We start from the raw sequence: 12,454 nt of genomic DNA, 5'->3' as shown, positions 1-12,454 counted from the left end.
ATCTGGGAGATGCTTGGATCCCAAACAATGCAACTAGGAAAATTGTAACGCCTAAGGGAGGGAATATGATAACTAAGGTAGGTGATCTCATTGATCCTGCTTCTAATACTTGGGATGAAGACCTGATTGAACAAACTATGTGGCCAATCGATGTACAAAGGATTCTTTCAATTCCCCTACCGCAACATGATATGCAAGATTTCATTGCCTGGAATTATACAAAAAATGGTATTTTCTCGATTCGATCAGCCTATTTTCTGGAGTGGGATCACCAGTATGGAAGTAAACTGAAACACTCTAACGGGATGGGGCGAACCACAACTAACCCTATTTGGAGTAAGATATGGAAGCTAGCCTGTCTGGGAAAAGTTAAAATTTTCTTATGGCGTACGCTACATGGTACAATCCCATGCCGGGTTACGCTAGCAAACAGACATATGAAGATCTCACCCATCTGCCCCACGTGCTCGGAGGGTTTAGAAGATACAAAACATATGCTCTTCCGCTGTAGTAAAGCAAAGGAGGTCTTGAAAAGGCTAGGGATGAACGATATTATTGATAAAGCTTGTGAAGTTGACCGTGCGGAAGAGGCGGTGTTGGAGTATCTACTACTCCTACCATATCAACATTTGTGGATATTGGGTTACCATAATGTACCTGAGATGATTGCTATTTCAGCATGGTACCTATGGTGGGAAAGAAGGAAGCTGGTACACAATGAAAAAACTCAAAATGTAACTCAGATCTCAATGGGGATTCTTGCTCTAACAAAAAAAATTGTTAATGCATTTTCACCCAAGGCGTCGATCAAAATGGAGAGTTGGTCTTGTCCTCCAAGAGGTTTCGTTAAACTTAATGTTGATGCTTCTTTTGATCACGATCTTCTTAGGGGTTCCATGGGAGCGGTCCTCCGAGACGACAAAGGCATGTTCATAGCTGGAGGAAATGAGAAAATAGATTTTTTGCGCAGATGTGTTGATGGCGGAAGCTTTAGCTCTAAAATTCGGTCTAACACTGGCGCAACGGGCGGGATGCAATCGCCTTATTATAAATTCAGATAATTTGGAGGTGATTGATACTATGAATGATGGAGGACAATCGGCGGGTGCGGCGGCAGCAATCTTTGATGATTGTTTACATTATGCTTGCGATTTCGTTATTGCTAGATTTAAACACTGTAATAGGGAAGCAAATAAAGTAGCTCATGAGCTTGCTAGATTAGCTAGATTTTCTTTGACTTCTGATTGGTTTGAGATGCCTTTAAACGAAATTTTAATGATCCTCATAAACGATGTACTACTTATTACAAATGAATAAAGTCTGAGTTTTTTTTAAAAAAAACTTAGTTGAACTGTTCATGTAGATATTTTAAGTTGCTGGACTTTATTGAACCTACCACAAAAAAATTGCGGCCAAGGTACTTGCACAATATCATTATAACTCTAAAACAGCCTATTCATTACAAGACATCCAGAGTCATGTCATCCAACTGGAAAAATAAAAATAAAAGCACGTCAATTCACATTACTTTTAGGAATATGCTGACAATATGCATAACTGGAATAGGCAGGACCCCTTATCATAAAGTTTACTACTTGACAACCTGTAAGTAATAACATGTCAGAATCTATTATCTACCCCCGGAGCACAACCACTAAGATTATGTACGGTATAATCAAGGAAGAAATATGTGGAAGCAGAACAATTATAGTACTAAACCACTAATTACTCCAGCACTGGCTGCCCCTGCTAGCCTTTAAAACCAACATCTTCCACATTGCGCGAGAGAGGAGCAGAAAACACAGACTAAAAAATTACATATGAATATAGCAGAGGCACACATATATAGCGGAGACACACAGGCTCTCAGTTGCTCTCTTAGAAGTAAATACTACATGTTTCGATACAACAATCGATTTAACCTATTTGGGTTACATATCAACAGTACAAGGCAAGCCTAAAATGGGAATCATATTTTAGTACACTGGGAATGAGTAATATAAGAGGAAGTATGGCAAATCATCTTACATTCCGAGGTGAACAATTAACTATATCCACAGCTTCCTGATTGCTCAAGTGCTCTCATAGTCCATCTGACGCAAATATAACGAACTGATATTTTGCACACAGTCTATGTTCTTCAATGGATGGTTCGGGGCAAAGAATTGGTTTATGGAATGCCCTTAGAATACGGAAGCAGGCCAGAAGGGGCTCACAGTTAAATTCCGAACTTTTTAGCTTGGTGTGGCCAATCATTCTGGAAACCTGAATACAAAGAAAAAATAGAGCATGAGTAATTATCATGTGACATATGTCAGAAGACATCGATCTTGGGACTTTGTACAAATGGCATGCTCTTGGCATCATTAATCCATGAAATGGGGCACAAATTGAAACCTTTATCAAATAAACTCCTGGCCCAGGTTTACACAAAAGAATATTTATAGACATCGTCAATTTTACAGAGGCCGACAAAATTAAATACCTGAATAATGCCCTTCATGCGCCAAAAGTTGTGCTTCAGGGCCACGATCTGAGGGTCATTTGGGTGTACCTGTCTTAGCTCATCCCTTACAGCATGAAAGCTCGTGTTATGCTCGGATGACAGCTGAACCACTTTAATGTCTTTGATGCCCCTTTCGACCCTCCCTGGGGACAACACATGAATCACCGGTGTTTGCTATGTAGAGGACCGCTTCGTTGATATGTACAGAAATCACCAAATAACACGAACCGACCAAGGCAATCTGCGGTTTGACGAGCCACTGATTTCTCATATGATTCAAAAAACCCTCCTCCATGGTAGCGTAGGATCTGTGGAGGATGTAAAGCCGAGACAGTCTGTTGTTCCATCGCAAACTCTGCATTGAAGTAATCATCAACCAGCTATAAGTAACAAAGCAATTGAAAGTCCGATGATTCATTCATCTAAAATGACAGACCACAATAGGATGAGATATCACCACTAATGTTTTATGCTCAAACAAATAAGTCATTTAATTCATGTCTAACTTATTGAGGAATATTATTATAACATGAATTGTGAAGGAAATGATATCATGGAAGCTTCTAAACAAGCAATCCCAAATCATGACATAAGTATTTCAACAAATAAGTGTCACATTTCAGGAAACAGTCAGGCATGTTCATGTATGAAGCGGGAAAGATATAACACACAACTACTCAGCAGCGAGGAGCAGTTGCAAAGGCAGCGGCGCCCAGGTCGACGCCAAGGCTTAACCCGGTGGTGTCCAAGTGGAGCCAGGTAGTAGCGAGCGCCTTCCGCTGACCAGCAGTGCCCGACCCCGGCGCCCATCGCCCCATTGTCTTTTCGATGCAGCTGGACAAGCACGACACATGAGCATATTAAGAAGCAGCAACACGAACACATAGGGGGCCAGCCACGAACAACAACATCAGTATGGGCCGGCCACAAGCAGAAAAGCCATGCACCGGCAAGAAGTAGCAGCGGCCACATGACATAGTGATGTCAGCACACGGGCCCGGTGGCCGGTAATAATAGCAGCACCTGCAACATGACGGGGCGGCGGTGTCGAGCTGGTAACCCTAACCCTAGCTCGCTGGCCCGGGAAAATTGGGTGAGCGAGAGACAGAGACTGACCTAACCGTCACCACCGCGGAGGACCATGGGGAATCGCCGGGAGGAATCGCCGAGGACCATGGGGAATCGCCGGGAGGAGCCGCCCTCGTCTTCCCTCGAGCACCAGCAGCGACAGAGGGGCGACGGGTTTCGATCTACGTGGATGGGCGAAGAGGAGTGAGAGGGATATGTAGAAAGGCACGGGATCTTGGCGGCGAAGGTCGACTCTTCTCGGATCTCAGCGGCGGCGAAGTGGCGCAGGGATGCGAGGGCGAGGCAGCGGCGAAGGGATCTGGTGGTGTGGCATCGTTCTCGCTCGAGGGCACCCTGGAGGCCTCGCTTGCTCGTCTGGTTAATTTTCGTAGATTTATTTTCGTAGATTTTTTTTACACCATTTTTTTCGGATCGACCGGAGGTTTGTCGCCTGGACCTCGTGGGTGCATAGATTACTAGATCGGCAACACGCCTTGGCGCGAGGGTGCCGGTCCCAACGTTGTGGTTATGCAGGAAATGCTCAAATTAGTAGTAACCCACGTTTAACATACTTACTCAAACAGAATATAACTAAATAAAAATAAGAAGAAACATTCACATATGATAGAAGCAAGAAATTATGGAGTTCAACATCACCATAAGATTATCATAAGGTAGCATCGAGTTTAGTAGGTTCATGAGATCACAAAAGATAACCACTTGACAGGAAGTGTGGCTTGCCGCACCTCACCTGCACCAGCCATATCCAACCCGGTAAAAGTATGATTTATATTCCGACAGTTCACAAAAACAAAAGGATCCAAAGCATCAAAGCCCATTAGAAGCAAGAGATGTAGCATGACATACCAAAAGAAAGCCACGATCAATCATTCATCAACTATTATCTACAGATGATGAGTCAGAAGGAATAAGAGCATCCATCATATCTATACATTATTTAGGCCTCATCCATAATTGTCCAATAGAATTACACAACTAAATATTTCCATAGAAAAAACTGCATAAAATTCCAAATGATACAGATGACCAAAATATATACTGGAATTCTTGTAAGATACATATATGACCAAAATTAAAAGATATCATAACTGCCAGCTCTATCGAATCAACAAAAATGATGATCTGATTTGCATCTGGCTACCAATCCACCACTAACACCATCGTTTCATGACCAGTGATACAAATATCCACTAACTAATCAGGCAAAACTGATCAATCTTGTACATAGTGGATACTGTCAACCCTTTACACTGTCCCCACGGGCATAATCGAGTCCTAACCTACTCTACTGGTACTTAGTGAGACCATTCCCGAGGCGAACATTCATATAGCGGTGAAAATTCTATCAAATTTGCGGTGTGAGACTAAAAGCACAGTATGGACCTTACTCGTAGCAGCAGGCCGACGTGTCCTCCCACGGGGTCGCTCCGCCACGCCCGCCGTTCTCTGCTGCATAGAGCTTTGGAAGGGCCATATCCATGCTCTCAACTATAGTAACTTCATTTACAAAAGTACATAATATTAACTTATATATGCATTGTACATTGTAAAAGGAAAAAAGTTTATTAGTCACCTTGACAGTGTACCTCCAAACACCAAAATGACTAATAATTTCGTAGGGAATTAGAAAAACAGCACCGAACAAATTACAGTTCAAGATGGACCACCTTTGTGCTTTTTTAAGAACCCAAGAAGAAAAGAAGCATCCGCAGATTCTTGTTGATACATTAGAACTTACAAAGTTTTTAATATACTTGACAGATCAAAATAGTAGGAAACTAAATTAACACGGCATTCCTAACAACAATAAAATAGCAAGCAAGAAGCATTAAAAGAAAACAGAGAGCAGCATGAGCACGCAACATAAAAAATTGGGTCACCTTAAGATCAAGAACCAGTGGCACTCTCTCCATTCAGATCAAGAAAGAAAACATAGGGCAGCATGAGCACGCAACATAAAAAAACTGGTTAACCTAAAGATCAAGAACCAGCGGCCCTCTCCATTCAGATAAAAAAGAAAGACCACCGTAAACATCCTAAGCCGCAATGGAGGCACACACCAACTCCTGCATACAAAACATGAAGTGTCTTTTAGTTTCATAGATAATGGTCTATGAAGGGTCTTTTACTAAATGCATAGTACCCTATGCCTTTAGTATCTCAACCAGAACCAAAACACAAAGAAATGGTCAACTAAGAGAATGGTCTACCAACATGATGAACCAAATTATCTCATAGAAGATACCATAACTGCATCAGGATCCAAAAATATGTCGTAAAAACATAGGGCACTATGGCCAATGTGGATAAGAAGACGTTGTCGCAGTGGAGAAGCAGAGACAGGGGGTCGAGGTCATAGGGGGAAGCGCTCACCCGAGGAGCAGGACAATACTATACATATGTCACCGAGAAAAATATAATCCAATGTATTGAAAAAATATATAAGCACCTTGACGATACTATACATATGTCAACCAGAAAATAAATAAAAGACTTACTATACATATACATATGTCCTCCAATTTCCATAAATTCTAATAAATAATCTTCAGCTAAGAACAGAGTTGGGAGCGACCAAAATTACACAAATAATCAAGCATAAACTTAAGAATAGGTCACAAAGTTACATAGTGCTCAAGGGATGTTCATCCCACTACTTTTGCAGCCTAAGACCATTTTCTATAGTCTACACTCCTCCACTTGTTGCCTATTCCAGCAAGTAGATGGCCTGAGGCCTGAATAATGAATCTATGTAACTAAAAAGACAGAGAATTCACATGACAGTGCCATGGATCAAGAGGCCTCTAATCTAAGAATATAAAAGAGGAAAACTATACAATAAATGCGATGAAAGCCAGCAAAACTGATATTTCCATCACACACCATATCACAAATTGAGATCATATAACCACCATTAGCAAATCAGACTTGAGATCACGTCCAACATTTCAGTCATAAATATTTTTAATATCAGGTTTTGAGGATGACAACAGGCTAATAATCAAATTCTGAGTTTGTTGCCATACCTTTGTGTTCCCACACATCCTAGCGTTCCAGATGCACTAATTTGCAGAACATTAACTCAAAGTACCTTGCACTATTATTCAGAATATGACCCTGGAGAAATCATATGCATGGATGTTAGAGCTGGTATGGCATGATATCCAAGCAGCAAACTAACTCAAATAGCAACAAATAAAGATAAATAAATGCTACCGGCGTGTTTCCAACCTAAGTGTGCTTCCGAGATTCTAGGAAAGATAAAACATCAAAATCGAAACCACTACTGATGAGATCTTATCAGATGCAACACCCCAAACACATTGTACTAAGCACACAAAAAGACAACTACAGCAGGAAATTGAAGAGAAAATATATTTTGAGCAGAAAAATTAACTGGTTTTCAACGATGGTAACCAAATTGGAATAAAACTTAAGTACACTAAAAAATTGAACAAAACTTAAGTAAAGTTTGCTGAAAAGTTCACTAAATAACATGGAATGCATAAACAGCCAGTACATCATGAGCTCCATAAAAATAGCAAATTCATCTGTTTCAGTACCTAATAGGAAAGCTTGGACCAAGTTTAGTACATAAGAGGTTCAGTACATAAATTTTCAACAAAGTATCCAGTTCATAACACAGTTAACAGGGAATATTTATGTTGCAGTGGATATATGAAGCTGAGTTATAATGGATAAAAGGATGACAACAAACAATAGTGACATTAGAGGGTAAACATGGTTCACCGGGCACTAATTGTGTTGTAGCACAAAATATAATAAACATTAAAGAGTAACTCTAAAGATCAGTTATAAGAAAAATGTAGAAAAGCAATTGTTTAATTCAAGGATACACTCAAACAGGCCTCCAAAATATTTCATAATATAAATGATATGATGCTCCCAGGCTTAATGTGAATAACTACTATGTTGAAATTTAATTTTCAAGATAACACATGACGAGAACTGTGATAGTGTGGATGTGAATCCTACCAATGGTGTTGTATTTCAGTAGTAGAATGTGATTGTAGTGTTGGACACAGTTTCATTTTTATAGATGAGGTCATGGCATTACATGCAAATGTAGACCTTCTAGGTATCAAATGCACAATAAAAGAGCACAGAAAAGAAATGCCTGTTTTGGCGAAATTTAACAGTAACTTTGATGCAGTGAGAACCTCAAGTTTTCCAAAAAGCGCTCAGTTTGAAATCTGGTAAATTAAACTCCAAGACTAAAATAAACATGAGATTTTCTATAGAATTTTTAGTTCTGTTCCATTTTTGGATGGGCTGATTGAGATGGACTTGCGCATCATGCATATAACTTGAGAATTAAATTAACCCTTAGTCTCAGATACACCTCACATGAGCCACTATTTTGTGTTTTTGTACAGACTGGCAATGAACCACTATCTTGGAAGTCTAATACCATAATCAATGAGACACATATATCAGCGATAGTAAGAAGAAAAACACAATATAGAAAAAGACATATTGTAGCAGGGCAGATCAGGATACAATGTGAGAGAATAATTGGTTTGTTCTTCCTTTTGATGTCAACGCAGTATTCCCTCACTAACATGTTTACCTTTCTTTGCTCCATGCCCAACTGGCATATGTCCGCCTGCACAAAGCAACGGATTAGAGATAATGAATGACAATCAAGAAATCTGGAATAAAGGTATACCACGCTACAATGTCGGGTGAAATCAGAAAAACATCAGTAACCTTATTTACATTATGTAAGTACTACTAACTTTGATTTTACCCAGGGTTGTCCGCAATATGAATATATACTAACCTTCAGGAAAAACATATCAGTACATTGCATGCAAGGATAGAAGATTTGTGCAGCAGTCAGGTCCTCACTGTCAGCGCGGCCCATAAACACACAACACCTGTGTGTGCAGTAAGGAAAAATGAGAGCTAATCTATCTTTGATAGAGTTGAAGTTTTCGGCGCTTTCGACCAGGACCCAAGAACAAGAAAGAACGGATCAAGACCAAGGCCTACCCACAGACCAACAACTGCAGCAACACATCCGGCGCTTCCGGCCAGGACCCAGACTCACGGGATTCCCTATAGTTCATACAAGCCAATCATGATTTTAGATGTAAAATTCATGTGAAAATCCAACCAAGCAAGGTCATTTCAAAAACCAATCAAGATTGTGAGGTAACGTGCCGGCCAGGACCTCCTCTTCGTCCATTCAGCACCACATAGCGCCATGAAAATGCAAGGAAAGGACAAGGGGGCTCACCTTGGCTTGATTTCCATCTGGTGTTCCTCCTATCGATGGCGACAATGCGCTCTAGCGCTCCTCCTGGAAGCATCTACGCAAGCAGCAGCCTCCACTCGTCCCGATGATGGCAACACAGCGAGCCCGAGGCGTCCTCCTCCATGATCTGCCTGAATCAAGCAATTGACCCGAAACAGGATTAAGAAACCCCGTACAAAAATGACATTGGAAATACATTATCGTAGTGAATTGTTGGTGGAAGAGGGGCAACAATAGAGTGATCTGCTATTGGCAGTGTCTTTTTTAAACATCCTCAACAGGTAGTTGATTAAGGAGAGGAGAGCCCACAAAAAGGATACAGTTTAATAAGGACAAATAGAATAATAGCAGGCCTGGAAATGAGCCTAGGATGGAAAACAAATTATGGCATGTCATGCTTTCTCAGCTATTTTTGGGTCATGAAAAAGGAAGATACAATGTATGACAATTGACAAGACTGGAAGATACAAAAGGACAACAAATTTGAACAATTCAACACATATTCAACTACGGTCACTCGTAGATAAAAACATAGGTCATGCAAGAAAGATTCAATTTCTTCTGTACTTGGAATAAAACTATTCTATGAAATTCATGCACACTGCAAAGAAAATCTTGCGTAACAATTAGACCTTGAAAATACTTGCAATTAGACCTTCTAATAAATAAGGTATGCAACAAATAAGAATAAAAAAGAATATCAGAAAGGTGCATTGCAGAATAAAAAGAGAAGATATCGAATAGCACAACTTGTACTTTGTATGTATCCTCGGATGATAAAACTGTTCCCAATACAGTGCAGAAAAATGTAAACGATTCTTGTTGGCTGACAGGGAAACATACCAGAATTTAGTAAATGAACATCACATTACTTGATCCCAAGAACACATAGGAAGTAAGTTTTTTGGAGGTACAAATTGGATGAGTTCATCGCCTTTGATAGAGTGGTTCACCTTCTCATAGGGCCTGAACAACGCTTACATCTCAGTCCTTGAGACACAATTTAATATTAGAAAAAAAAACCTGAATCAAACAACCCAAACTGTGGTAAGAACAAATTGGGAGGATGAGCTCACATGAAGATGCGAAAGCCGAGAGAGGATATCACGGTGGGAGCTGCAGGCCTTCGGCTACCTTCACAGGAGCAGGGTAACAGACTCGTGTCATCAGTGGTGAATCTCAACCTGGACAAATTATCAAGTGCCCAACATTTAAGACTCAACCTCGTGTCAAAAGATGCTTGGATAATAGCCTGGCGGTCAAGATTTTTTTAATAGAAATTGCTTCGACATTAGTCTGACTTGGAATCTTACCAGATGAGTGGGGATCCATGTATATGGAACTTCATATACAGCTATACCATCATAAGAATTGTCCATCAATATGTCCTGCCACAAAAAATGTGTAATTAGGTGCTAAATATTTGTATCACCAACAATATATAAATCTGCCAATTGTGAGCGACAAGCCAAGTAAAAAAAAAGGCTGACAACTGTAACCACCAAATGGCTGCAAGCATTCTAGCCATAAGGCGGATGATAATAAGTAGGATACTTGACAAATCGCAATAGAAAAAAATAAGGAAACATCCACAACCAGAAACCAGTGGGATTCCCCACCACCATCGCTCCAGGGACACCAAGAACTAAGCTATAAAAGGCTCAGGACATGAACTGATTCAGTTCCAACCCGCAGCTCAGTGATCCCCATCAAGCGGGTAATAACTAACAATAGGAAGTCGAGTGTAACAGCAAGCAGTGGAGCAACTGAATTCAACAGGCTCTAATCCGTGACTGGACTGTACACCACACACGCACACCTACCAAATCCAATCAAATCATTATAATACCCAGATCGTCGCTGCTTAAAAAACCTACACACACTTTACAGCTTCAAAACTAACAAAATCAAGTGAGGAAACAGCTGAATTAAGAAGGTTCAAGGACAATATAATTCATGGCACATCCGGAACTTACCAACATGTAACTTTTCTATCATGCAGCTGTCCCAAATAAATGTTTCTAGGAACAACATAATTACATAAAGATGCAAAAATTAAATAGAAAAGTTTCCAGGAACAACATAATTACATAAAGATGCAAAAATTAAATAGAAAAGGAGGATATACCTGACTCCCCACTATACTCTGTAATCAATAGGAACAAAAAAAATACATGTTGAATCACATGAGGCATCAACAAAACGCATTGGAGAAGAACAAACACCTTATGAACCCAGACTGACAAACCGGACAGTGAATCCATGGCGCATCCTTTGGCTCGTTGTGTGGTTGGATCCTGACGAGCATCGGCCGTGACCCTCCTGTCGAGAGCCAAAGAGGGGGATGGATGAGCGGTTAGCTAGGAGAGATCGGCAGTGCAAGGCAGGCAGGTACACATAGGAAGATAGGCACGTACCGAGATCGGCAGCGGAAGGCGCACATAGAGGTCCTGGGCTCCTGGCTGAAGTTGGGGAACACACGGAGGTCCTCGAGCGTGCTGGTCCTTGGCGTTCCGCTGAGCTTGGCGCTGGCATACGCCGTGCACGAGCAGTCCCGTGGGCATCTCTGCGCACAGTCCGCGAGGATGGCACCGAAGTCCACCACGATAGCCGTCGTGTCGGGGACCTTGCCGCGCTTCATTGGCACGAAGCCGCTGATGCCGTTGCGGCAGTCGAGCGCCATGGCGCCCACGCACCCCACGCGCTTGACCCGCGGCGCCCACGCCTCCGGCGACCGCGGCGCGAACCCGCGGAGGCACGCGCACACACCGTTGGGCCCGCATCGGTTCACGACGTCCTCCCTCTCTGGTCGACTCCTTCACAGCGTCGTCGGGTAGGCGTCGGCGGTGGCTCGTGCTCCTCTTAGCCGCGTCTCCTCCGCCTACTGCGCTGGCGGGCTGCGGCCGCATCTGGGTCAGACGATGACAGAGAGGAGGTGGAGGGGGCCAACGGGGAGAAGGAAGGAGACGGCAGAGGCGGGTGGACGCGGACGGCGCCGTCGGTGAGAGGGGTGGAGAAGGGGCATCGGGGGTGGAGCGAGTGCGAGCGCGGCGGCTCAGGCTGGACGTAGCGAGCGGTCTTTCTGGCCCGCTCGTGGCCCGTTCGGTCTTGGCCCGCTCGGTCCCGGCCCGCTACAGAAAATGGTCGGTCCGGTCTACCAAATTCGGCCCGAAAAAATCTCGGTCCGGTCCGGTCTTTAACCGGTCCGACCGAGCGGACCGAGAAAACACGATCACCGCCGTCGCCGTTCCTCGTCATCGCGGCCACCGGCAGCCCCAGGATGAACCACCGTGTCGCTGAGCTTCCCCTCTCCTTCCTTCCTGTCCTCCCCTTCCGCCGTAGCCTCTTGCAGCCGCTCGCCATCGCTGTCGTGCGTGCTCTGCCGCCGATCTCGTGTTCTCGACCATGGCGTCGACCCACCCGTAGCAGCAATTCCTTCCATGCAGTGGAATTTGTTGCCATGGCAGCGCTTTTCGCGGTGCAGACGAAGTGCCATGGCAGCCGTTTCAGCTCATCACGCACGCAGTCAAGTTCGGATCGTGGGAAAAACGGTCTATCGTGGTTTTCGTATCGTGGGA

At 42.9% G+C, this 12,454-nt stretch overlaps 1 long non-coding RNA gene across 15 annotated transcripts; it reads right to left on the bottom strand.

Annotated features, from left to right (window-relative positions):
- Positions 1-1,846: 1,846 nt before the first annotated feature.
- LOC123156464 (uncharacterized) lies at positions 1,847-11,937 on the bottom strand. 15 transcript variants are annotated; one of them, XR_006478147.1, is made up of 15 exons: positions 11,294-11,937; positions 11,102-11,198; positions 10,190-10,264; positions 9,953-10,060; positions 9,720-9,842; positions 8,859-9,007; positions 8,612-8,677; positions 8,400-8,496; positions 8,187-8,222; positions 6,622-6,712; positions 5,476-5,661; positions 3,623-5,092; positions 3,178-3,340; positions 2,486-2,861; positions 1,847-2,265 (listed from the first exon to the last, which is right to left on the bottom strand). It is a non-coding gene; the product is annotated as an uncharacterized lncRNA (long non-coding RNA). The 15 variants fall into 15 exon arrangements; XR_006478145.1 differs by having other exon boundaries at positions 6,622-8,222; XR_006478153.1 differs by having other exon boundaries at positions 4,979-5,092; positions 6,622-8,222.
- Between the last annotated feature and the right edge of the window lie 517 nt (positions 11,938-12,454).

This window comes from Triticum aestivum, chromosome 7B, assembly GCF_018294505.1.
Source record: "Triticum aestivum cultivar Chinese Spring chromosome 7B, IWGSC CS RefSeq v2.1, whole genome shotgun sequence".
Lineage (NCBI taxonomy): Eukaryota > Viridiplantae > Streptophyta > Magnoliopsida > Poales > Poaceae > Triticum > Triticum aestivum.
Note: the sequence above shows the minus strand (reverse complement) of the source record. Positions and strands in the feature narration are given on the sequence as shown.